Source organism: Silurus aristotelis (assembly GCF_946808225.1).
Source record: "Silurus aristotelis genome assembly, chromosome: 1".
Classification (NCBI taxonomy): Eukaryota; Metazoa; Chordata; class Actinopteri; order Siluriformes; family Siluridae; genus Silurus; species Silurus aristotelis.
In genome coordinates this window covers 32,387,216-32,412,695 of record NC_139574.1, presented here as the reverse complement: position 1 = coordinate 32,412,695, position 25,480 = coordinate 32,387,216, and the positions used below count along the sequence as shown (strand labels likewise).

The following is a 25,480-nucleotide window of genomic DNA, read 5'->3' as shown; positions in this document are numbered from 1 at the left end:
TGTGTTTTTAATAAAAACAAAATGGCTTCCCAGTGTCTTCTGTGTCCATGATTTCTCATTTAATGCATGCTATCATTATTATTATGATACAAGTTCTGATCATGTTTTGCACATGCCTTGTTGTATTGAAAAAATAGAACTGAAGTATGGATAAGTGGTGTCTAGATTGAATTTAGTATGTGGTATCTATAGATAGAACTTTAGTATGGATGAATAAATGGTATCTATATCTAGAACATTAGTATGGATAAGTGGTATCTATAGATAGAACTTTCTTCTTCTTTCAGCTGCTCCAGTTTAGGGGTCGCCACAGTGAATCATCCATCTCCATACTACTCTAACCTCTACATCTGCCTCTTTCAACCGAACCACCTGCAAGTCTTCCCTCACCACTTCCATAAACCTTCTCTTTGGTCTTCCTCTTTTCCTCCCTCCTGGTGGTCCTCCCTCCTATCACTCTTCTCCACCCACTCCACCCTGCCTGCACTTTTTTCTTTACTTCTCTAACACACTCTCCATTACTTTGAAATGTTGACCCCAGGTACCTGAACTCCTTCACCTTCTCCACCTCTTCTCCTTGCAACCGCACCACTCCACTGCCCTCCCTCTCATTCACACACACGTTCTCTGTCTTACTCCCCTTCTCTCCAGCAGATATCTCCAGCTCTCCAGGCTCTTCTCAACCCGCTCCCTACTCTCACCACAAATCACAATATCATCCGCAAACATCATAGTCCACAGAGACTCCAGTCTGTCCTTGTCCATCACCACTGCAAACAGGAAAGGGTTTAGAGCCGAACCTTGATGCTGTCCAACCTCCACCTTGAACCAGTCTGTCGTTCCTACTGCACACTGCACTGCTGTCACACTGTCCTCATACATGTCCTGCACCACCCTCACATACTTCTCTATGGATCTATAGATAAAACTTTAATATGGTAAGTGGTATCTATAGATAAATGTTTAGTATGGATGAATAAGTGGTATCTATAGACAGAACTTTAGTATTTATAATTGGTATCCTAAGATGGAACTTTTTTTATAGATAAGTGGCATCTATAGATCGACCTTTAGTATAGATATGTGTTTTCTATTGATTGCACTATAGTTATACATAAGTGGCATTTGTAGGTAGATATTTAGTATAGATAAATGGGATCTATAGATAGAACTGTACAATGAATGAATAAGTGGTCTGTATAGATAGAATTTTAGTATGGATGAAAAAGTGGTATCTATAGATAGAACTTTTTTGTGGATAAGTGGTATCTATGGATATAACTTTATTATGGATAAATAAGTGTTATCTATAGATATAACTTTAGTATAGATAAAAAAGTGGTATCAATAGATATAACTTTAGTATGTGTAAATGGAATCTATCTACAATTTGGATGAGTCTGTGCCTATTAAAGCCTTAGATTCATGTTTGTGGCTGACAGGAGAGTGATCTTCTGCTTTTATAGTTTATCCATCAAATGGTTTGTTGTGTTGGGCATGCTAAAATGCGTTTTTGCTCACATACATGTAAAAAATTATTCTTTTTTTCTGATAGCTTAAACCAATCTGCCATTTCTCTGATCTTCTCCTTAACAAGACTTTTCCACCTTAAGAATAGTTGCCCATTTGATGTTTTTTGTTTTCCGCACCCTTCTCATTCAACTCAAGAGACTTTAATGTGTAAAAATACCTATACAAAATTACTCAGATCAGCCCATCTGGTTGCAAACATCCATGATAAAAGTATGTCCTTTAGGTCGTTTTATGTTAACCAACATTCATGATCTCTGCATATATGCATGATTTTTTTTGTTGTGCTGCTGAAACAAGATTACATTTCTTGTTTGAGGTCTGTGAATGGATTTAACCAAACAGCACCATGAAGACTAAGGCGCTATCAAAATCAGCTAATAAAATAATATCCCGATTGTTAAATATTCTACAGAGCTCCATTACTGTAAAGGAAAGAAAATTAAACTGTGGAGGCAATCCAACATAACATCAGTGACCGTTAAAGATGTAAAGCGAGAAAGGCCAGGTTTAACATTGAAAACTGGAAAACTTGCGGGAGAAACGATTCACAGGACACCCATAGCCTGGATCATTCACAAAGCTGACATTATGGAAGAATGGGTTTTAAAATCCTATTTATAATTTAGAAAAATTATTGACTATTTAGAAAATGTAATAAAACAGTCCTGTGAGCAACATTTGGAATTGGCACAAAGTGCTATACATGTCGAAAACCAATTATTGCTCAGCACCTCACAGTGAAGCACGATGCTTGAGAGTTAGCTTTCGCCTATTGCTGGTCCTTTTGCCTGCTGATGGAAGGGTTTAGAGAGCAACTGACATGCAGACGTGTAAAAAAATAACAAAAAAACTGATCTGCTGTGGTCAAAGGGCTGAAAGCTGACATGAATTGGGTCTCCTAACTGCCCTTAGAGGGAAATCAATAATACACTTCATTTTCTGGGACCACATTTACGTTTTCTGCTGAAAGCTTTCTATCCAGAACATTAATGACCCCAAACACAAGGGCTCACAGAAAGGTTTGATTAGTATGGAGACTTAAATATAAATTATAAATCATAAATTCTTCCTGGACACCAGATTTCAGTTTATGTAAGCTCCTGTGGATTATTAGAAACTTTTTGTCATCCAACCACCATCAAAACATCAACTGAGGGAAAACGCCTCAAAGCTTTTCTCATAGTACAGGACCAGTAATGCCTCTTAAGAAATCAGCACAACAGCTTTTAATGTATTCCTATTACTCTATCACCCTGATTATTTAACCTTTACAGCATCCCTCTGATATCCGTTAGTCTATAAATACACGTCCATGAGATGACCATGAGCATAGATGCTGAGGCAGCTGAAAACCTGCTGACCCTACAATACACTAGTGTATTACAACAAACTCACCCATGCATATCCAAGTGAGTGTGTGAGTAAGTGTGTGTGTGTGTGTCTGAGGTAGTGGGGGTTTGGGGGATGTAGAAGGGTAGTTGGCATGCGTGATAAATGCATTAGTTTAATGATGACGCTCTTGCACGGCTCGGACCTCACACCCATGCTGCCGCTCGTCTTGTGTTTGTCAGCATGTAGTCGATTAGTTGCCACTTAAGGAAACGTATTGCTGCCACAGAACTGTAAATGAGCGCTGTGATCACGGCCTTCTATGACCAATGGCGGTGTGTGTGTGTGTGTGTGTGTGTGTGTGTGTGCATTTAAATTGCTGTCAAATTGTTCAGGAAGTTCAGTAACATCTTGTTTGTCATTGCATCTCTTTTCCTCTCTCCCATTCTCTGCAGTGTGTGCATGTGCGTGTGCGTGTTTGTGTGTGTGTGTGTGTGTGTGTGTGTGTGTGTCTGCTGAGGTGGCTATACCTGCTGTGACTTGGCCTGACTTTGACAAAGTGTTCCCCTTTATGTGCTGCATGTTTGTGTGTGTGTGTGTGTGTGTGTGTGTGTGTGTGTGTGTGTGTGTGTGTAGGATTTATATTATCATGCATTTGTTTAGCATTTATGAGTGTAATATGACTAGCAGATTTGTTATGTTCAAGCACGTGTGTTTAAAAGTGTGATGATTTTCTACATTAAAGTTTATTAATTCATCGAAACACTATAACTTCTGGTGCCGCATCACATCGCGAACATCTGGGGCAGATGTGGGATTTGAACCCGCAGCCTTTCTGATGGTTATCACTGGGCTCTAGCTGCTTTGTGTGCGAATATGAGCCAGCTGTCATGTTTATCCTTGAGTGTTAATGGAACGTGTGTTGCTCGTGTGCCTTTCAGAACGAGTGAGGGTGTGTGTGTGTGTGTGTACCCAGTTGATGGTTTTCCTTGATTGTCTGGCCATGTTCGCCATTTTTCTCTGTCTCTCGAAGTCTCTCCTTTATGCTAGCACGTTCACTCACCCCTAGTCCCCTCCTGTTTTGTTCACCTTGCCTCTCCCCTTTCCTCTTTCCTTCTCTTCCCTTCCCTTCCCTTTTCCCCTCCCTCTTCCTCTCTCTCTCTCTCTCTCTCTCTCTCTCTCTCTCTCTCTCTCTCTCTCTCTCTCTCTCTCTCTCTTCCTCTCTCTCTCTCTCTCTGTCTCTTTCTCTTTCTCTATCTCTCTCTTCCTCTCTCTCTCTCTCTCACTCATTGATAGTAGAGACGATGTGACTGGAATACTGAGTATCTAATCATTATTCCACTAGTGAGGCACAGCGCACAGACGGAATGCCAATTCTGCTGGTCTCTCCCCCTCTCTCTCTCTCTCTCTCTCTCTCTCTCTCTCTTTCTCTCTCTCTCTCTCTCTCTCTCTCTCTCTCTCTCTCTCTCTCTCTCTCTCGCACTCTCTCTCTGTCTCTCTCTCTGTCTCTCTCTCTCTCTCTCTCTCTCTCTTGCTTATCTTCTCATCCCCTCCCTCTCTCCCACGCTTTCGCTACATCCCCTGCTGTGTCCCCAGGTTTCTATGTTATCTAGGCAAAGGTTAACATTAAAACCTCAAAGGCGTAAGGATTAAGGGGACACGGGGCTTTTTTTTAAATGTATCTTTGCCTAAATAAAAGGAAAGGGCTTGCAAACAGTCACAGTGCTATTGTTTGTGTGTGTGTGTGTGTGTGTGTGTGTGTGTGTGTCTGTTACTATGCCAGTGTGAGGACTTTGTGTGTGTGTACTGCATTAAAAGGGGATTCTGCGCTAAGCTGATACTGAAGCAGTGAAGGAAGAGGGGAGAGTGGCATGAGTGTGTATTGAAAGAGAAGAAGAGCGGGAAAGAAAGAGAGGGAGAGTGTGAGAGAGAGAGAGCAGAGGAGAGCACTGCTGCATGACAACAGGTGTAGATGACAAGAGTAATTAAGGAGGCACACATTCAAGGGCGCGAGTGTGCGCCTTCACTGGTTGTTTTTTTTTTTTAAGATTACATTTTACAGTTCTGTGAAAAATAGGACAGGAGGGATGAAAAAGAGAAAAACTGCAAATAGTGAAATGGGAAATTAAATTAATTGGATACACAATGAACATGCTGTGGTGCTTGGGAGTTGTTTCCAAAAGAAAAGAGATGGAAAAAATTGTCAAATTAATATTATCCACCTACTGGCCACTTTATTAAGAATCTCCTGCTCATTCTTGCAATTATGCAATCAGCCAATCATGTGGCAGCAGTGCAACACAGACAATTATGCAGATGCGATTCAAGACTTCCATTTAATTTTCATATCTAAAGGAAGGAAGGAAGCGGAAAGCTCAAACTTTTCATGGTTGAGTATATTAGTATTCATTAACTAGGATTTTTTTCCATCCAGAACAGAAATTGTGCAAAAAAATACATCAGCTCAAAACCTATGTACAGTGAGGAAAATAAGTATTTGAACACCCTGCTATTTTGCAAGTTCTCCCACTTAGAAATCATGGAGGGGTCTGAAATTGTCATCGTAGGTGCATGTCCACTGTGAGAGACATAATCTAACAAATAAAATCCAGAAATCACAATGTATGATTTTTTTAACTATTTATTTGTATGATACAGCTGCAAATAAGTATTTGAACACCTGAGAAAGTCAATGTTAATATTTGGTACAGTAGCCTTTGTTTGCAATTACAGAGGTCAAACGTTTCCTGTAGGTTTTCACCAGGTTTGCACACACTGCAGGAGGGATTTTGGCCCACTCCTCCACACAGATCTTCTCTAGATCAGTCAGGTTTCTGGCCAGTCGCTGAGAAACACGGAGTTTGAGCTCCCTCCAAAGATTCTCTATTGGGTTTAGGTCTGGAGACTGGCTAAGCCACGCCAGAACCTTGATATGCTTCTTACAGAGCCACTCCTCGGTTATCCTGGCTGTGTGCGGATAACCGAGGAGTCATTCGGGTCATTGTCATGTTGGAAGACCCAGCCTCGACCCATCTTCAATGCTCTAACTGAGGGAAGGAGGTTGTTCCCCAAAATCTCGCAATACATGGCCCCGGTCATCCTCTCCTTAATACAGTGCAGTCGCCCTGTCCCATGTGCAGAAAAACACCCCCAAAGCATGATGCTACCACCCCCATGCTTCACAGTAGGGATGGTGTTCTTGGGATGGTACTCATCATTCTTCTTCCTCCAAACACGTTTAGTGGAATTATGACCCAAAAGTTCTATTTTGGTCTCATCTGACTCCCATGACTCTTCTGGATCATCCAAATGGTCATTGGCAAACTAAAGACGTGCCTGGACATGTGCTAGTTTAAGCAGGGGAACCTTCCGTGCCATGCATGATTTCAAACCATGACGTCTAGTAACCTTGAAAACGGTGGTCCCAGCTCTTTTCAGGTCATTGACCAGCTCCTCCCGTGTAGTTCTGGTCTGATTTCTCACCTTCCTTAGGATCATTGAGACCCCATGAGGTGAGATCTTGCATGGAGCCCCAGTCCGAGGGAGATTGACAGTCATGTTTAGCTTCTTCCATTTTCTAATGATTGCTCCAACAGTGGACCTTTCTTCACCAAGCTGCTTGGCAATTTCCCCGTAGCCCTTTCCAGCCTTGTGGGGGTGTACAATTTTGTCTCTCGTGTCTTTGGACAGCTCTTTGGTCTTGGCCATGTTAGTAGTTTGGATACTTACTGATTGTATGGGGTGGACAGGTGTCTTTATGCAGCTATTGACCTCAAACAGGTGCATCTAATTTAGGATAATAAATGTAGTGGAGGTGGACATTTTAAAGGCAGACTAACAGGTCTTTGAGGGTCAGAATTCTAGCTGATAGACAGGTGTTCAAATACTTATTTGCAGGTGTATCATACAAATAAATAGTTTAAAAATCATATATTGCGATTTCTGGATTTTTTTTAGATTATGTTTTTTTAGACATGCACCTACGATGACAATTTCAGACCCCTCCATGATTTCTAAGTGGGAGAACTTGCAAAATAGCAGGGTGTTCAAATATTTATTCTCCTCACTGTATGTGGACCTTATTGATAAGAGATGAAAATTTTAAAACCAATTCAAGCTGGCAAGGAAACTTTTGGTAACTATATGGAAAGCACTTTTTATAACCATAGCGAGCTGAAATGAATCTCAAAAAACCTTAAGACAAAAGTTGGTGTTTTTCCAGTTAACAGTTGTTCAGTTGGGTAAACCTGTGCCCACTGCAGCCTCATATTCCTGTTCCTAGCTGACAGTAGAGGAACCTGATGTGCGTTTCTGCGATGTTGTTCATTTGAGTTAACACAGACCGCCTGCCAGCTCACACCAGTATCTGCTTTATTCTGTGTAAACTCTAGAGATTTTTGAGTGTGAAAAATCCCAGGAGCTCAGCAGTTTCTGAAAGACCGAAACCAGCCTGTCTGGCACAGACAGCCATAGCACAGTAAATGTCACTGAGATCACATTTTTCCTGCATACTGTTGCTCGATGTGAACTTTAAATGAAGATATGTAAAGGAGTTACTGAATCCATTGCCCTGCTCTCAAATTACTATTATGTACACATTAAAATATTCGGTAAATATGAAATGTTTGAGTAATTAATTGTTTGTCCACCCACTGAAAGAATTGTATTAGGTATATATATATATATATATATATATATATATATATATATATATATATATATATATATATATATATATATATATACACACACAACCTTCTCAAGGGACTAGAAATAAAACTTGAATATATTTTAGAGTAGTCAATGTGCAGCTTGTATAGCAGTATAGATTTACTGTCCTTTAAAAATAACTCACAAAAAAAATAACTTACAGCCAATATTGTCAAAATAGCTACCAAAAAAATGAATACACCCTAAGTGATAACAGCTGTACATCGCTTAACAATGCAAAGTCACACGTCCTATTCATCATGTTCATGTTTTTGTCTTTTTTGTCTCATACACATTTGTGTATCTTGTATTAGAGCAGGTAAAATGTTATGCTTTGAGTACAATTCTCTTATACTGATCACTTGATGTTCAACATGGCATCTCATGCCAAAGGATTCTTTGAGGATTTGAGAATTAGACAAACATGGCTTATATAAGAAGATCAGTAACACCCTGAAACTGAGTTACAGTACATCGGCCAGGGTCATACAGAGGTTTTCCAATCGGAACAGACCTCACAAGGGTCCTTCAAATAACTTGATTCCTCATACTGTGCGTAATGTGCAGAATCTGCCTTAAAAAAAACTGCGTACTGTACTGAGTGCTGCCAGCATTGCTTTAGAGCTTGCAGAGGCGGAAGGTTCGCTTATCAATGCTCAGACCATACGCCAAACACTGCAACAAGTCAGTTTGCATAGCTGTTGTCCCAGAAGGAAGCCTTTTCTGAAGCTGGCTCACAAGAAAACAAGAAAACATGCAAAGAGTTTGCTGAACACAACCTGTCCAAGAGCATGAATTACTTGTGAATGTATGAATGTCCTGATGATACTAAGATAAACTTGTTTGGCTCAAATCGTGTCCAGCATGTGTGGTGACACCCTGGTGAGGATCACCAAGAAAATTGTGTCTTGCCTACAATCAAGCATGGTGGTGGTAGCATCATGGTCTGGGGTGGCATGAATGCTGCTGGTACTTAAGAGCTGCTGTTCATTGAGGGAAACATGGATTCCAACATGTACTGTGAAATTCTGAAGCAGAGCATGACGCAATCCCATTGGAAACTGGGCAGAACGGCAGTTTTCCAACATGAAAACAACCCCAAACACACTGCAATGATGACAGTTGCCTTGCTGAAGGTGAAGATGATGGAGTGGCCAAGTATGTCTCCAGACTTAAACACCCTTAAGCACCTGTATATTAAATATTTAAACTAATGAAATGTAATATATTTTGGTAATTTTTTATTTTATACCCATCACAAAAAAAATTGGAATGGGGTAACAAAAAGCTGAAAATGTAAGTGTTACTTTAAAGAAAAAAACTTGGGGAAAATTTTACAAATAATAAATAAACAACAGGTCAGTAACATGATTGGGTATACAAACTATATCTTAGAGAGGCAGAGTCTTTCAGAAGTAAAGCTAAGGAGAGCCAATCTAACAAAAGCTGTGTCTACAAATTGTGGAAGCATTTCAGAATAATGTTCCTCAACATGAAATTGTGAAGACTTTGAAGTACATGTAAATAATATCTACAGTACATGATATCATCAAAAGATTTCGAGAACCTGGAGCAATCCCTTTGTGGACAAGAGCGAAAAAAATCAATAGTGGATGCCTTTGATTTTTGGGCTCAGAAACTGCTTTAGAATTCACTGTCTGTGAACAGTTCACAGTGTCATCCACAAATACAAGTTCAAGCTCTTTTATGCAAAGAAGAAGCCATATGTGAACATGATCCGGAAATGTTGCTGTTTTCTCTGAGCCAAAGCTCATTTAAAATGTAATAAGGCAAAGCAGAAAACTTTGTGGTTAACAAATTTTAATTTTTTATTCTTTTTGGAAACCATGGACACCATGTCCCCCTAAATAAAGAGGAGAGGGACCATCTGGCCGTTATCTGTGCTCAGTTCTAAAGCCTGCATCTCTGGTATGGGGGTGCATTAGTGACAATGGAATATGAAGCATTCACATCTGGAAAGGCACCATCAATGCTAAAAGATATAAACAGGTTTCAGTGCATTATATGCTACCAGCCTGATGATGTCTTTTTTTTTTTAGGAAGAAAATACTACTTCTATTACAACTGCATGGCTTAGTAGTATAGGAATCTGTGTATTGAACTCACCTGCCTGTAGTCCAGACTTTTTACCAATTCAAAACATTTGAAGCATCACAAAACGAAAAATATGCCAAAGAAGATCCAGGATTGTTGATCAGCTAGAATCCTGTATCACAGTGGTTGTTGGTAGAAAGGTAGGTAGTTGGGTTGAAAGAGGCAGATGTAGAGGACAGTGAGGTATGGAGATGGATGATCCGCTGTGGCGACCTCTAATAGAAGAAGCTGAAAGAAGAAGAAGAAGATTCTTTTAACAAAACTCTAGCAAATTATCCCCTCAGTTCCAAGATGTATGTAGACTGTTGTTAAAAGAAGAGAAGATGCTACACATTGGTAAACAAGGACCTGTTATAGTCATCAAACTCAGAATTTCCTTTTTTTTCCCTTTAAAATATTAGATTTCCTCAGTTTAAATATTCAATATGTATTCTATTTTCTATTGTAAATATAATAAGGATTTATTAGCATTTTATCAATCATACTAATGAGGTAATCATCTGGAATGTTTTTCCAACAATCTTGAAAAGTTTCCAGAGGCGTTGAGTGCTTGTTAGCTGCTTTTCCTTCTAGTCCAACTCATCAAAAACCATCTCAACTGAATTTAGATTGGGTGATTGTGGTCAGTAAGATAGCTTCTAGAGGAGTTTTGGGGTTGTTTGTCCTGTTGGAAAACAAATTATATTCGCACTAAGTGCAAACCAGATGGAATGGCCTGTCACTGGTAGACATGCTGGTTAAGTGTGTCCTCAATTTTGACTAATTTAACAAAAGTGTCACCAGCAAAGAACCCCACACCAACGCACCTCCTCCTCCATAATTCACAGTGGGAGTAACACATTCAGGAACTGTCTGTTCACCCTCTCTATGTCTAACAAAGACATGACTCAAAAATATCTTTTTTTTCCTTCTGTTTCTTGGCCCAAGCTAGTCAGTGAGTGTATCGGTAGTGAGTCCCCTAAACAGGGGATATTGAAATGTGTCTGCCACTTGAACTCTGGGATTTGAAAATCGTTAGTTTCTGAGGCTAGTAATTCTAATAAACATCCTTTGCAGCAGAGGTAGCTCTTGGTTTACCTTTCCTGGGACGGTTCACATAAGAGCCTGTTTTATCATAGTGTTTGATGGTTTTGAAAACTGCACTTGGGAATACATTTAAATTTCTTGAGATTTTTGAGACTGACTGAACTTCATTTAGTAAAAAGTCACGATGGACTGTCTTCTCCCGTTACTTATTCGAATGTTTCTTGCCTTTATATAGATTTTCACGGTATTTGGTGTTGCAAAAACAAGCCTATTTACTTTCTACTCCCCTTATCCTTTGCAAAAAAACAAATGATAATCCAAAGCACATTAAAAAGGCAAGAAATGTCACCATTTAACATTTGACAAGGCACACCTGTGAATTGAAATCCATTCCAGTTGACTACTTTGTGAATCTGATTAGAGAATGCCATGAGTTTGCCAAGCTGTCATAAATAAAAGTAAAATAAAGCTACTTTGGACAATTTAAAATATAAATCATATTCTGGGTTGTTTCACACTTTTTTATTTACTACATAATTCCATACATATTCTTTCATAGTTTAGATGTCTCTGTTTGTCTGTTGGATCGAAACACATGCATCAATGAGCCTTGGCCACCCGTGATTCTGTCACCGGTTCACCACTGTTCCTTCCTTTGGACCACTTTTGATAGATATTTACCACTGCAGACCAGGAACATCTCACAAGAGCTGCAGTTTTGGAGATGCTCTGACCCAGTCATCTAGCCATTATAATTTGGCCCTCCTCAAATCCTTATGCTTGCCCATCATTTCTGCTTAAAACACATCAACTTTGAGATCAAAAAGTTTACTTGCTGCCTAATATACTATATACACACGGTATATACATACAGTGCATTCAGAAAGTATTGAGACCCCTTCAATTTTTTCAATTTAGTTATGTTGCAACCTGATACTACTATCATTCATATACATTTTTTTCTCATTAATCTCTCATTAAGCACAGATCTGTGGAAGATTACAAAAATATTCTGCTTTGACTGAAGATTCCTGAAGATCACAGTGGCCTCAATAATTCTCAAATGGAAGAAGGTTGGCACAACCAGAACTCTTGCAAGAGCGGGTTGCCTGGACTAACTGACGCTGGGGCAGAAGTAAGAGAGGACAAAGATGGTCACTCTGACTGAACTCCAGAGATCATGTGTGGAGATGGGACAAAGTTCCAGTAGGACAACCATCACTGCAGCCGTCCATCCACCTGAGTTTAATGGCAGAGTGGCAATATGTAAGCCTCTCCTCAGTGTCAAACACTTGAAAGCCTGCTTAGAGTTTGCAAAAAAAAAAAAAAAAAATCTAAAGGACTGTGGGCCACCAGAGTCTCTGGATTCTCTGGATGAAACCAAAATTTAACTGTTTGGCCTTAATTCTAAACATTATGTCTGGAGGAAACCAGGCACTACTCAGCACCTGTCCAAAACCATCCCAAAAGTGAAGCATGATGGAAACAGCACCATACGGTGGAATATTTTTTTCTGCAGCAGGAACTTGGCAACTGGTCAGATTTGAGGAAAAGCAGAATAGAAGGAAGTACAGAGATATCCTCGATAAAAACCAGCTCCACAGCGCTCCCGACCTTAGATTGGCCTGAAATCTCACGCATATATGTAGATATGTAAACATGTTTGTTGGTGTAATAGTGTAATCTTGTTGTGTAATGGTGTAATCTCTGCCCACATACGAATATGTGTTGGTGTAATAGTGTAAACTGTGTCCACATGCAGGCATTTTTTGGGTATAATGGTGTAATTTGTGTCCACATGTAAATGTGTTTTGGTGTAATCTGTATACACACGTGAACGTGTGTTGGTGTAGTGGTGTAATCTGTGTCTACTTGTGGATGTGTTGGTGTAATCTGTGTACACACGTGGATGTGTGTTGATGTAATCTGTGTCTACATGTGGATGTGTGTTGGTGTAATGTGTCCTCATGTAGGTGTAGGTCGGTGTGTGGTGTAGTCTTTGTACACACATGGATGTGTTTTGGTGTAGTGGTGTAGTCTGTCTATGCATGTGGATGTGTCTTGGTGTAATCTGTGTCTACATGTGGATGTGTGTTGGTGTAATCTGTGTCTTCATGTGGATGTGTGTTGGTGTAATCTGTGTCTACATGTGGATGTGTGTTGGTGTAATCTGTGTCTACATGTGGATGTGTGTTGGTGTAATCTGTGTCCACACTTAATTGTGTGTTGGTGTAATGTTTAATCTGTATTTTCATGTGGATATGTGTTGGTGTAATGTGTCCTCATGTAGGTGTATGTTGGTGTGTGGTGTAATCTGTGTACACACGTGGATGTGTTTTGGTGTAGTGGTGTAGTCTGTCTATGCACGTTGAAAGTGTGTTGGTGTTGTGGTGTAGTCTGTCTATGCACGTGAATGTGTGTTGGTGTTCTAGTGTAGTCTGTCTATGCACGTGAATGTGTGTTGGTGTTGTAGTGTAGTCTGTTTATGCACGTGAATGTGTGTTGTGTTGTGGGGTGGGATTTGTGTACACATGTAGATGTTTGTTGGTGTAATGGTGTAGTCTGAGTCCATATGTGGATATGTTTTGGTACAGTGGTGCAGTCTATGTCATCAAATGTATGTATGTTGGTATCTTTAAGCATCTTGGGATTACAGTGCTTGTATCCTTGCTGTGACAGATAGACTGGGAATGGATTTTTCGTGTTTCAGTTTTATTCACCCCACTATGCATCTTATCTTGAAATACGCATATGTGATGTCGCTCTTGGCCCGGAGCCTTCATTTGTTTTCTTCCTGCTTCCTTTATTTAATTCCTTATTTCCTCGATGGAGAGTGGGAGGGCTGGAAGTGGCTGTCCATCTTTAATAAATGGGCAAGAAAAAAAACGGAGCAGGATTGAGGGAGGAGGGACAGCAGTGATAGGTCTTTGGATTTAGATTGGAGCACGAGCAGAGGAGGTATGGGGGATACAATGAGCTGAGTGAGTAAGAGAGAAAGAGAGAGAAAGAGAGAGAGAGAGAGAGAGAGAGAGGGAGGGGTCGGAGTCAGGGAGTGAATGCAGCTTGCGGTGCCTGCTGTGGAATTACAGCAGAGAACATTGTAAGGGACCTGAAAGAAAGCACTTTTTTAAAAGGGAACAGAGGTTTGAATTGGAAGTATAAATGCGGACACGCTGAGCCGTGCATGACTCCTGGAGACTGGTGGAAAATTAAGCAGCAAAAAGAATTGGAAAGATTCGAGGGGCTCCATCATTTTTCACACCGTAGACTTCAGAGCAGACCGGCAAGTGCCACCCTATTACTGAGATTGTCGCCTCACAGTAAGTGTGGGTTTATGCCATATTGCATCACGACCATGTCTTTCGTGCTCATTATTAGGTCATTCATGAATAACCAGGACGAGGCGATGCTGGATGACTTTTGCTGTCTTGCCTTTGATTTACCAGGGGAAGCGTGTCCCAAGCCATAGGCTCTGTGTGCATGTGTGTCTGTGTGTGTGTGCGCATGGTGCCAGTGTGTGATTGGTATTCCATGTACGATGTGCGGCGCTCCAAACGGGCTCTGTTCAGAATGGCTCCACAGAGCAGGGATTGTGTTAACCTGCAGACAACCGTTTTGCTCGAGCGACGAGTTCTCCAAAGCCTTTTTCTCTTCTTGTTTATGCATTTTCATCAGGTTTTATTGAAACCCTTTAGGCATTTATTCCCACATGTTTCAATTATAACCAGCATCTCTCTCTCTCTCTCTCTCTCTCTCTCTCTCTCTCTCTCTCTCTCTGTCTCTCTCAATCTCTCTCTTTCAATCTCTCTCTTTCTCCCTCTTATTGCCCCTTTCTTCTTTTTGTATACCCTTGCTCCTCTTCTTCCCTTCCCTCCATCCTCCCCTTTGCCGTCCCTGCCTCCCTCCATCCCCCACTCTGACTCAGAGAGTGCTGTCCTCTGCTGATGGATTTGAGAGAAACCTGGCTGTCTTTCATTAATTTTTTGGCTGGGAGCCTCATCTCTGTTTTTTCCTATGTTCCATTATTGTTTTTATAAGAGGGATGAAATGGGTCCTGCCTCACTGCTTAGATTTAGTCAGCGTGTATAGGGTTGATAGCTGCTGCGTCTGGCTTAGAGATCACTCACATTTCCCCTATGACATTTGTTGCGCATAGACCCGCACGCTTGTGCATGTGCGTGCGTGTGTGTGTGTGTGTGTGTGTGCGAGACGAGAAGTACATGGCATCGTTTGCTACCTCATAGGGCCGATTGAACTCCTGTGATGGTGCCTTCACACCCTTTTCTCATGCACACTTAGATACCAGCTTTCGCACGCACAGTGCTAACGGGCTAAGCCCCCTCATGGCGTGTATGGCTGTGTATTGATTAAGCGCAGTACTCCAGAGGGCTGTTAAGGTTATAGTTCAAGCTGTCCAGCATTTCCAGATGTCCATATTGCCTTAATATTTCTCACTCTCTATAGCAACCAGATAATCACTGAAGCCCTGCTTACCCTGTTTAACACTGTGACAGCTTGTGGAGCTTGTGAGTCTTTATCTTCTGTCTGCGTTTTGTATACCGAATACAGAATAATGTAAGAATAAAAAAAATGTGGACGCAAAGATGCAGCTGAGGCAGAGTGGAGACAAAGTGTAATGTGTAGAATAAATAAGGGGCAACTGAAACGTTGCCCTTATGCTCATTCCTCGTCTCCCGCTAGCAAACTCGCTCCTTCACTTTCATCTTTCATTTCATCTCTGCCGAATGCTTGGTTCCATCTCGACCCTGCTAAAATAGTACCCAGGGCCATTCTTTCTATTACTGATTGCTTTCATCACTTGCCTTGTTCTATTTCTCTCCTGTCCGCTTGTTTCATTTGAACTTAGTCCATTACGTTTGACGTCTTAGCACTGACAGGCTTCACAAAAGATCTCCAGAGTAACCCAATCATTCGATTCAATAGGAATGTTTGACACACAAAGACATGTTTGGGACATGCTTCTGCAACTCTTTGTAAAGGGCATAAAGATGATGATGGTTTGATGGCATTCTGCCAGTGGTGCATGTAATGCTTAATAAACATAAAAATAAATGCCACAGTTGGCTCTAATACACTTTATTACATTAACCTAATACTGAAGCTATAACTGCTGGAATACTCCTATACTAATTAACCCCAGAAGTATAATAGTAAAAAAAAGATTTCTCTTGCATTTAATTTTTTTTCTTTTCCATAGGGTTCTAGGCCTGAAAACCATCTTTGGAGCAACTGTGTGTGGACCTTCTTCAAATCTGTGACTCCTATCAAACAAGATTTTGGTCTATCTAAAGGGATATTGACTCAAGTGCTCATGGAAATATGAGTTTAAAGTCACAGTGAGTCATGGTGAGAGTGATATTGTGGAACAGTCGGAATCTTGGAGGTCAAGGTTCTTGGACATCCCCACCACAAGAACAGGAGGAGTGAGGAAACAGGCTCTCTGGGAATTCCTTGGATTGGGCCTTGCTGGATACGTGGACCTATTTGATGTTAACCACTAAACTGGGAGCTAAAGCTTTCCCCAAAGCCCCACAAATCCTCCCTCATCTGTCAACAGCAGATAGTTTGAGAAAGTGGCATTGTTTGTCAAGTGTGTCAGCCTAGGAGTTCTCTTAAATTGGCCTAAAAGGGTGTGTGTGTTGCCTCAGTGTAATGACCTGTATTTCAAGGTGTGTGTTTGTGCATATACAGCTATGGGTAAGGTCTGGAGCAAGAGGCTAACAGAAAGAGGCAGCTAATCATTAATGCATACTTCTGAGCCAGGTGGTGAGTTAGTGCGTGTTAGAGCCAGGGTGCTGATGTCACGGAGAGTGTGCCTGAACGTGGGCTTGTGTCGTGAAACGTGCGTTTTATTCTGTTTAAAGGAGCTCAAAAGTAGATATGATCGCAGGTAGGTTTTTGCGCAGGCAAAGATAACATCTGTAGGACAGGGGAATAAAGTCGGAGACAGAGAGCAAGACAGATAGATTTTGTTTCCAATCTGATTGTAGCCTCATTTATCTGGTCTGATTCTTGATCACAGACTAGGCCACAGGTAAAGACTGACTGTAAAAATAAGAGGAAAAGAAATTGCCATTTCTGTGTGCGTTTTTGATTTTAGTAGCACCAGCCAGGATTTCACTAAGCTCTGCAGCTTGGATAAAAACCAATAAATGACTTCCTCTCCATATCAGATCATAACAATTGTAGACTTCTGAGATTCTGCTTATCCCCATTCCTTTAAAAGTCATCTATTTGGAATGGTCCACTTGTAGCAGTAACAAAGGGTTTGGACAATTGTGATTTTCCACTCTCTCTCTCTCTCTCTCTCTTTGAACCAAAACCCAACATTTTACAAGAGGAGCAATTTCGCCACCTAACACAGCAAACTCCATGGCACCTTGTTCCTGACAACGCATGCTTTACTCTGTAAGTAAATCACTTCTACCCCCAACCTATGTGTCTGTGTGTGTGTATGTTTTAGTGGTAGCAATGAGTAAATCACTATTCTCCCTTATTTGTGTGTGTGTGTGTGTGTGTGTGTGTGTGTGTGTGTGTGTGTGTGTATATGTGTTTTTAGCCATGTTGTCTCTGGCTAAACGAGCTAACAGCACTTGCTTTGTTGTGGCCTGTCTGTGTGTCCATGATCCCGTGAGCAAATGATAACGTGTCAGGTAGAGTTAGCTCTGGTGTGTTGGAGCTGATTCCTGAAATCGGACTATGTTTGTGCTCTCATGTGGACTGATATATATATATATATAATGTATGTATGTATGTATATACTGTATATAAAATATGTATATGTGTGTAAATATCTTTGGAACCTTAAAATATAATTCAGTTTCATATTGTATTTACTATGCATTTTTCCACTAGCAATATATAGACATTACATTATATTGACTCCTAAAAGACTGAAGAAATTCAAGATATTTTTTAAAAATTGTGCTTCTCCTTAACACTCTAAGCATGCACATTTAAGCCATTTGGGACAATTCAGCTCCTTCTATTACCTGACAATTAGTGTGGACATGCCCTTAACCGGTCCACCGAGCTGTGAAGAGCATCGCCTTCCTACTCTAGCCGGAGAAATTCATCTCAAATTCCCATCTTATATCTCACACACGCGACTGTCTTGAGAGATATTAAACCCCCTATGTGGGTCTTCACTCTAGTCTCAAAGACTAAACTTACTTAAGGTTTAACTGCAGATTTAAATGAACTCCAAGCCCTTTGGTTTGCACAGGGATTTATTTTCGAGATTTGCGCTAGGTGCTTATAGATAAGAAACTGTTTTTTTCCCTCTGTCTTGCATTTGACATTTAAGTAATCTGAAAGAATCTCCAGGTGTTTAAATATACCTTAGAGTTAGGAATGAAGAGTAAAGGTGCTAATGCGATTTGCGTTCAGACCGATACATTGTGCTCACTAGGTGTGCACAAGTATCTTTGTGTGTTGCTGACGTAACAATTTCTGACGCTCATACGGCTCTCGTCTGCGCCCTGTGCGAGGTCTGAGTGTACTTGCGAGTTATTGCTGCATTTACACACCTCTGTGATGTTCGCCTGCTCTGTTGCCATGGCACCGGGCCATTGCTGTTTACTGGTAGGCTGAGAGCAAACACTAGAAGTAGCAGATGTGTCAGAGATCATAAACATATCACCGAATTTACAGAACACACAGTCCATGAAACACACACACACACACACACACACACACACACACACACACACGCGCACACACACACACATGCACACACACACACACAAACACACACACACACACACACACACACGTGTTCACCTCATGAGAATCGACCGGAACAGGATCTGTCATGCTTACTAATAGCGACATGGCTCTTCTTTGCTATAATTAGACATTTAGATGTGTATTAGAGCAGGGCTTTGATGGAGGAACGAAATGAAATACGTCTTCACCTTCAAGATAATGATCCGGATCATTCCGGTTATGAACTACATAATAAGAGATCTCTGCAATCAGATTTGCGAAATATACATAAAATGAAACTGGGCAACACCATTTAGATGAGTTCGCCAGTGAAGATAATGAAGCAGCTTTCCTCTTAAGCCGCACCAGAGACTTTGACGACAATGAAGAGATCATGAAGACAGCTCGTCTCTAATGACAGCTTTACTGAAAGATGTTCACAGAACTGATAGTTGATAGGTACTGATAGTTCTATTATTCACAAATTTGACCTTTTTTTATTTCATTTTATTTCTTTCCATTTTTATTTCTTTCATTTTTCCATTCCACTTATAGGCTGATAGGATCTTTCTCCTTTATTGTATATTCCATAATAACATTCAAATTGTTTTAGTGCTTTAAGGTTGTATCCCTGTATTTATAGTCACATTTAAACTTCAAGAATGCATGGTCTAGATGGAAAATTATTATTATTATTATTTTTTTTAACAATAACCGCAGGTTGAAAAAACTAAACAAAAAAACGAATACAGTTAAAAAAAATTAATTAACGTCGCTGTTGGTTCAAGAGTTATGGCTTTGGGTTACTGATTTTATTGCTTCAAGTCTCAGCACTGCCACTCTTGAGCCCTTGAGCAAGACCCTTGTCCCTCTTGTGTTTCAGGGCTGTCTTACCTAACCTTGTGCTCTGACCCCAACTTGGCTGGGATATGTGAAAAAAAAAAAAAGGATTTCACTGTAATGTACGCTATATTGGTATACTGTTCCAGCCATATGTGGTTCTTCCCCAAAATGGTTACCACAAAGTTGGAGCTACACTTTTGTTTAGAATGTCTTTGATTTACATTTCCTTTTACTTGAACTAGGAGACCTAAATCTGTTCCAGCATAACAAGTGCACAAAGCCAGCTACATGAACATACTGTATGATGTACATGAGTTGAAGTGAAAGATCTTAATGGCCTGTTATAGAGCTCTGACCTCAACCCTATTGACGATATTTTGTATGAATTGGAATGCTGAATGCACACCCAGCTTCCATACCCTATATTAATACCTGACTTTAATAGCACCCTTGTGACTGAATGTTCGAAAAGCATATACCAAGTACATACAAACGTTTGTTTAATGATATTTTGGACTTTTTGTATTCCAGAAAGAGCATAAAAGTTTGCTCGATTCACTGTCAGAATCTACTACCAAGCTGAGATGCAGTGCTGCTGCTAATCAAAAGTCATTTCGACGCCTGTGTAATTTTCTGGGAATATTTAACTTTAATAACTACAAGGAACAATTATTTAAGAACAGTGAGAAACGCATAAAATTGACTTGATGAATAATGAATTTAATATTTTCTAAATTCATTAATACAATTAAGTTTGGAGCATGCGGCCTGCATGTGGTATATACATTAGGCAGCACTTTAGGTACTTCACAAATGAATGTGTACCACTTGTTTCCCATACAAAATTTGTCAAAAAATCATTCCATCTTGTAGGGAGCCTGATTTTCTTGAGCTAGTTTGTAAGGTTTGTGAGTTGGACATTTCGATGAAAACTGGCAAACCTGCCCACTGGCTTTGCTTTTAAGCTCTGAATGCAAGAATTATTTTTTCTTCCTTATGGCAGGAAATTCTAATGCAGACACACAGTCAAAAGATCCTACCAAATGTATTGTACCCACATTCATATGTGTATTTGTTTCAAATATTGTATTCATTTTAAGATACGTCCCTATACTGCATAGGAGAAACTGCTTTAGATGACATAAATGAGAGTTTTTCTCTTGATTTTAAGCTTGCTTGTGATTGGCTAGTGTTTTTGTGATTAACAGGGGGATGAGAATAAGCGAGCTTAACTTCCCTCCAGGTAATTACTGGCTTTCCATCATCATGCCATAATGAAGCTTCTCTGATTAAGTTATGTGCGTTAATGGCGCAGTTGATGCAATATAAACTTTTGTGCAGGGCAATAAAATCACCAGTGCTTTTGAGCGCTGAAGATAAGATTTTATAGTGCAGCACTTGTGCCAGTATCAAACACTATCTATCTGCCTGGATCTGAGGTCTGTAAAGCTGCCTGGACGAGGTATAACTGCATCGTGCAGTGTAAAGGATAGGAATATGATCGCTGTAGATTGGATGCCATTGGATGGAGCACTGTGCAGTGTGAGATTCTCATTTAAGCCTGGCAATAAACTCAAGTTAATGTGTATTTGTAAAGCCGTTCTCCTTCGTTTAATGGGGAACGATGATAACCTTATCTCGCAATAAATGTGCAGGGCTATCCATGGCATCTATTTGCATTACATCTCAAACACCAAGCCTAAAAGCCTTTTTCTCCCCATTTTTCTCTTTCCTTTTTTATTTTTATTGTGCCTGAATAATGGCCCATTGATGGTGTTGTGCTGATAATCATACAATTGTGAATTGGGGTCAAAGAAAAAATGCAATCCGAACAACAGTTACAATGTGATTGTCTAGCTGCAAGTCCATTTGAGATACCGCATGTGCAAGGCTTCATCCCGAAGACATATCAAGTTCAATTTTAATACTGCGCTGACAGCCTTGCTGTCTATACTTCATGCTTAATGAAGAAAAAAAAAGATACAAGCTAATATGTCATAGGATACTGATTGAAATTGTGGAAATGTTACTTCGGCGCTGTGTAATTTTTATTCTAAATGTCACTGTGTCATTTCCTGTCATGGAAGTAAAACAGATCTCAGTGACTCATGATCACATCCCCTGATTCTGTGTGTGATCATGTGTCTGTAAGAGAGAGAGAGTGTAAGAGCAAGAGAGATACAAAAGCCATATCTTCCCATATTCCCATTTTCACCTGCACAGTCCACAAAGTGTCAAATGCAGTTCTTTAACCCTTTGACTCAAGATTTCTGTTTGCTGTTCACGGCAATTGTTTCTGACAATGAAAGTCCGAACTCGAGTTGTTTTAGCCAGTCTGTTCTCGCAAATACCAGTCAAAAGTCAAAAACCTGATCTTCATAATGTTGCATTAAAATCAGCTGTTCGAACAAAGAGTTTTGTCGTTGTGATGTGCTTCAGCCTAGTCACACACATGCAGGGCCATTGTCTCGTTTTTGTTAGCGCTTCAGTAGCCCTTGTTGAGTCGGGAACATAATGAGTGACCATCACTGTGAGCGGTTTGATCCGGTTCAGACAGGGCTGCAGGCGCCGGAGTGAACCGTGAGGATGGAAGCTTGCATTATGGTCCATTTCACTCGCTTATTCATAATCAATTAGATATTTAGTCTACCAGAATCACGAATCTGCATGCCTCTTCGAGTCTGAGGGGGACGAGTTTAGAGGAGCCTAGTGTTTCTGATACAATAGGCACGCATGGAAATGCACTAGCTATTATTTCAGACAATTTTTTTCTGACTGTCAGCAGCTGCCTTTAGCTTGCTAAAGGAAAGCACGTACAAATATTTGTGATTTTTTTGTGATGTTCCTGTCATTGCTTGACGGCTCGTTTCAGGAGCTTTGTTTTGAGCGAGCGTGTTAGTTACTGCCCTTTTCATTTCGCTTCTTTTCACACATTTATGCTTTTGGAATGGGGCCAATTGCATGGCGTTGCAATTAAGATCAATCTCCTATTACAGCCAAGTGACCGGCTCTTTCTCAGGCAGCTGCTACCTGTAGGCTCCCATTTCAGTGCCGGTGTGGGAGAGATCCATCTCCATTAGAGCTGCATACGGTGAAATGAGTACAGGGCCTCTTTCTTGGCAGAGCAATGAATTGCATAGGTCTGCTTTTCCTATAGCATCAGACCCTAGCCTTCTCACAGAGATGAGAGGTTTGCTGCCTGAACCTCGACTGCTAAGAAGTACGGATCACACTTCAGGGGCCCAGGAGAATTGCAAGTTTTGTGAAAAAGTCAATTAAAGCCAGAAAAGTCTGGCCGTGCGGTCGATCTTAGGTGGGATCTGAGGAGAAAATGTAGAGTTCCCGCCGAGGAGGAGGAGTGCTGAGGTGCTCATGGGAGCCGAGCGGCTAAGAGGCCAGATTAAGAAAGTCTGGGTTCTCAGTCAGGTACAGTGTGAGAGGTCTGCATTGGTTCAGCTGGGTCTTCTGGCTGTCTTGGGGCACTCGCCCTCATCGATTAGCTGTCTTATGCAAAGCCTTGAGGTGCACTCCTTGCTGAGAGGAAGAGAAACATCTCCATACATCCTGATGGGAAATGAGGCACATTTGCAACTGGGCGCATTAAAAAGAAAAGGAAAGGGAAAGGCTTCTCTCAGCGTGCTCTGTTATTCCCATTTTTACTCCGTAGTAAGCCAGTAATTTTAGTCTTTGGCTGTGACACACAAGTAAATAATGGCAACATAACAGGCTCAGCATGAGCTTTTTGAGTTTGGCCAGGGCAACAGTCATTTACAAGCTCTGTCCGAGCAGTACTGAGAGCCTATGAATTAGTCTGTCCCCCTTGAATTGAACCACACAGGAGTCTGATACAAAAACAAGGTTTGTTTGCTTTTAATGTAAGTACAAGTTGCTGCCTGAGGAATTAACCATTGGTAATAGTGAGGAAAATGTTATATATATATTTTGAAAATGTATATATTATACATCTCTTTTATTTGCTGTTTGCAAATATGATTTACATTATACACTATAAGGACAAAAGTCTGTGGACATTTTACATTTCGACAGATTTGTATGTGCCTCTTGGATGTTTAAATGCATTGCCTCACATTATTATTTGCATTACCTTAATTTGCATACCCTGCACAAACTATATATTTAATGTCTTTATCTTTATTTATAATTTAATTTTCCTAGTTTTTATAGTTTTCACATTTTTATGGCACCAGCACCCCATGACAAAGTCCTTGTTCATGCAACCCATGATAATTGGCAAAAAAGATGATTCTGATTTTAATCCTCCACTTTTTCATTGTCCCGTTTGATATTAGAGTGCGCTTGTGGAGATTTGTTCTCATTCAGCTACAAGGACATTAATAAAGTCAGGCACTGATGTACAGTCAGGAAGCCTGGGTGCTGTCAGCTTTTCAATTGATCGCAAAGGTGTTCAGCAGTGTTAAAGTCAGAGCTCTATAGCAGGCCACTCAAGATCTTCCACTCCAACCCATGTTAACCATATGTTCATGCACAGGGGCACTGTTAGTTTGGAACAGGTTTGGGTCTCCTAGTTCAAGTGAATAAAAAATGTAATGCTCCACAACCAAATACATCCTATACAATCGTATGCCTCCAACGTTGTGCTAACAGTTTGGGGAAGAACCACATATGTTCAGTATACATTATTTATAAGATCAGAACAAGGTTTTTGACATATACATTATAGAAACTCTCTTGGAGAAATGCAACTAGTCTTATTGAACATTTTATTATTTTTGTATTTTTGTATTTGCATTGTCTGCTAAATCAGACTTGCACATTGCATTTAAAGTACGGAAACCTCTTGCAAAACAGAGCTTCTGTAATTGTTTCCTGTTTGTCATATATCATTTTCTACTCTTGAACTGCTTCGCAAAAAGCTTCTCTTCTCATCATTGTAATGTGAGAGCATTGTGCTTTAATTAGGCAGCACAGCAGGAAGTGTTGCTACCTCACAGCTCCAGGGTCGCTGGTTTGGATTTGAGCAGTCTGTGTGAAGTTTCTTTGCTTGATCTTATGTTCATATTGGTTTCCTCCTGGTTCTCTGGCCAGGGCTATTATAGGTATAAAAATATTTATTTCAAGCTTTTAATTTAATTTTACTCTGCCGTTTTGCTAATTAATTTATTTCGGTTTATTTTAATGTTGCCTAAATGGTTTGAAATAAATTTATGACTTTTAAAAATTATGACTTTTAGTTTGTTTTGGACATTTATTACAGTTTAGAGTTACAATTAAACATGCACTAGTAATCATGAGCAGCTCAACAGCTCATTACAGGTTGTTGTTACTTACCAAGCATATTTAAAATGTTTCACTTTATATAAGGATTGCGCTTTATATCACCTCTCATGTACATTTTAGAAGAACATATCAAGCTTTAGTAAATGAAACACTTTATAAAGTGTTAGAAATATGAAATTTTTATTTCTTTTTTCAGTTAATTAAATTTTTTTCATTTTGGTGACAATATTTGTTAACTGAAATAACTCTTAAAACATGCTGATTAGGTTTAACTATATTGTTCCTTTTAGAGTACAGAGAGATTGAACAACAATTAGCAGCCAAACAGTATTGCAAAGTGCAAATACATTAAATGAAATAGGAATGTAATATTTCTGTATTAAATGCATTCATTTATTAAAACCTAACTGCGTTAAGCTTAGAGTGGTACCTCTTAATTACCCATAGGTGTGAACGACTTGAATGTGTATTTCTTAAAAACTTATGGAGACACACTATATGGACAAAAGTTTGTGGACACCTGACCATAAGTTTAGTATGGGCTTTTTGAACTTTCTATTCTTCATTTGGTCCTTATTTGCTGTTATAATAACCTCCACTCTTCTGCTTGTGCTTGTTGATATTTGTGCTCATTCAGGCACAAGGGGTGCTGTTAGCATTCCAAATGATACCAAATGTGTTCAGTAGGTTTGAGGTCAGAGCTCTATAGCACATATGGCTGGAAAAGTCAGGTGTCCCAATACTTTTGTCCATATAGTGTATTTTAATTAGGCATTTTGAATTACAAATCAAAAAATCAAAAAGATTCCTGTCTCCTGTACATGTGCAAAAACGGACTCTTCCTTACATCCTCTTAATTTTTCTTTAATATGATTGAACCTTGTTTTTTTATATAAAAACAATATAAACCATTACCATCAATATTCTGAAAAATACG

The 25,480-nt window shown here is 40.0% G+C and overlaps 1 protein-coding gene across 1 annotated transcript in view; it reads left to right on the top strand.

Annotated features, from left to right (window-relative positions):
* Positions 1–13,648: 13,648 nt before the first annotated feature.
* grik5 (glutamate receptor, ionotropic, kainate 5) overlaps positions 13,649–25,480 on the top strand; it is an 87,313-nt gene continuing 75,481 nt past the window's right edge. The window contains 2 exon segments of the mRNA XM_083536301.1: positions 13,649–14,033; positions 15,932–17,142. The gene's annotated coding sequence lies outside the window, so the exon portion shown is untranslated.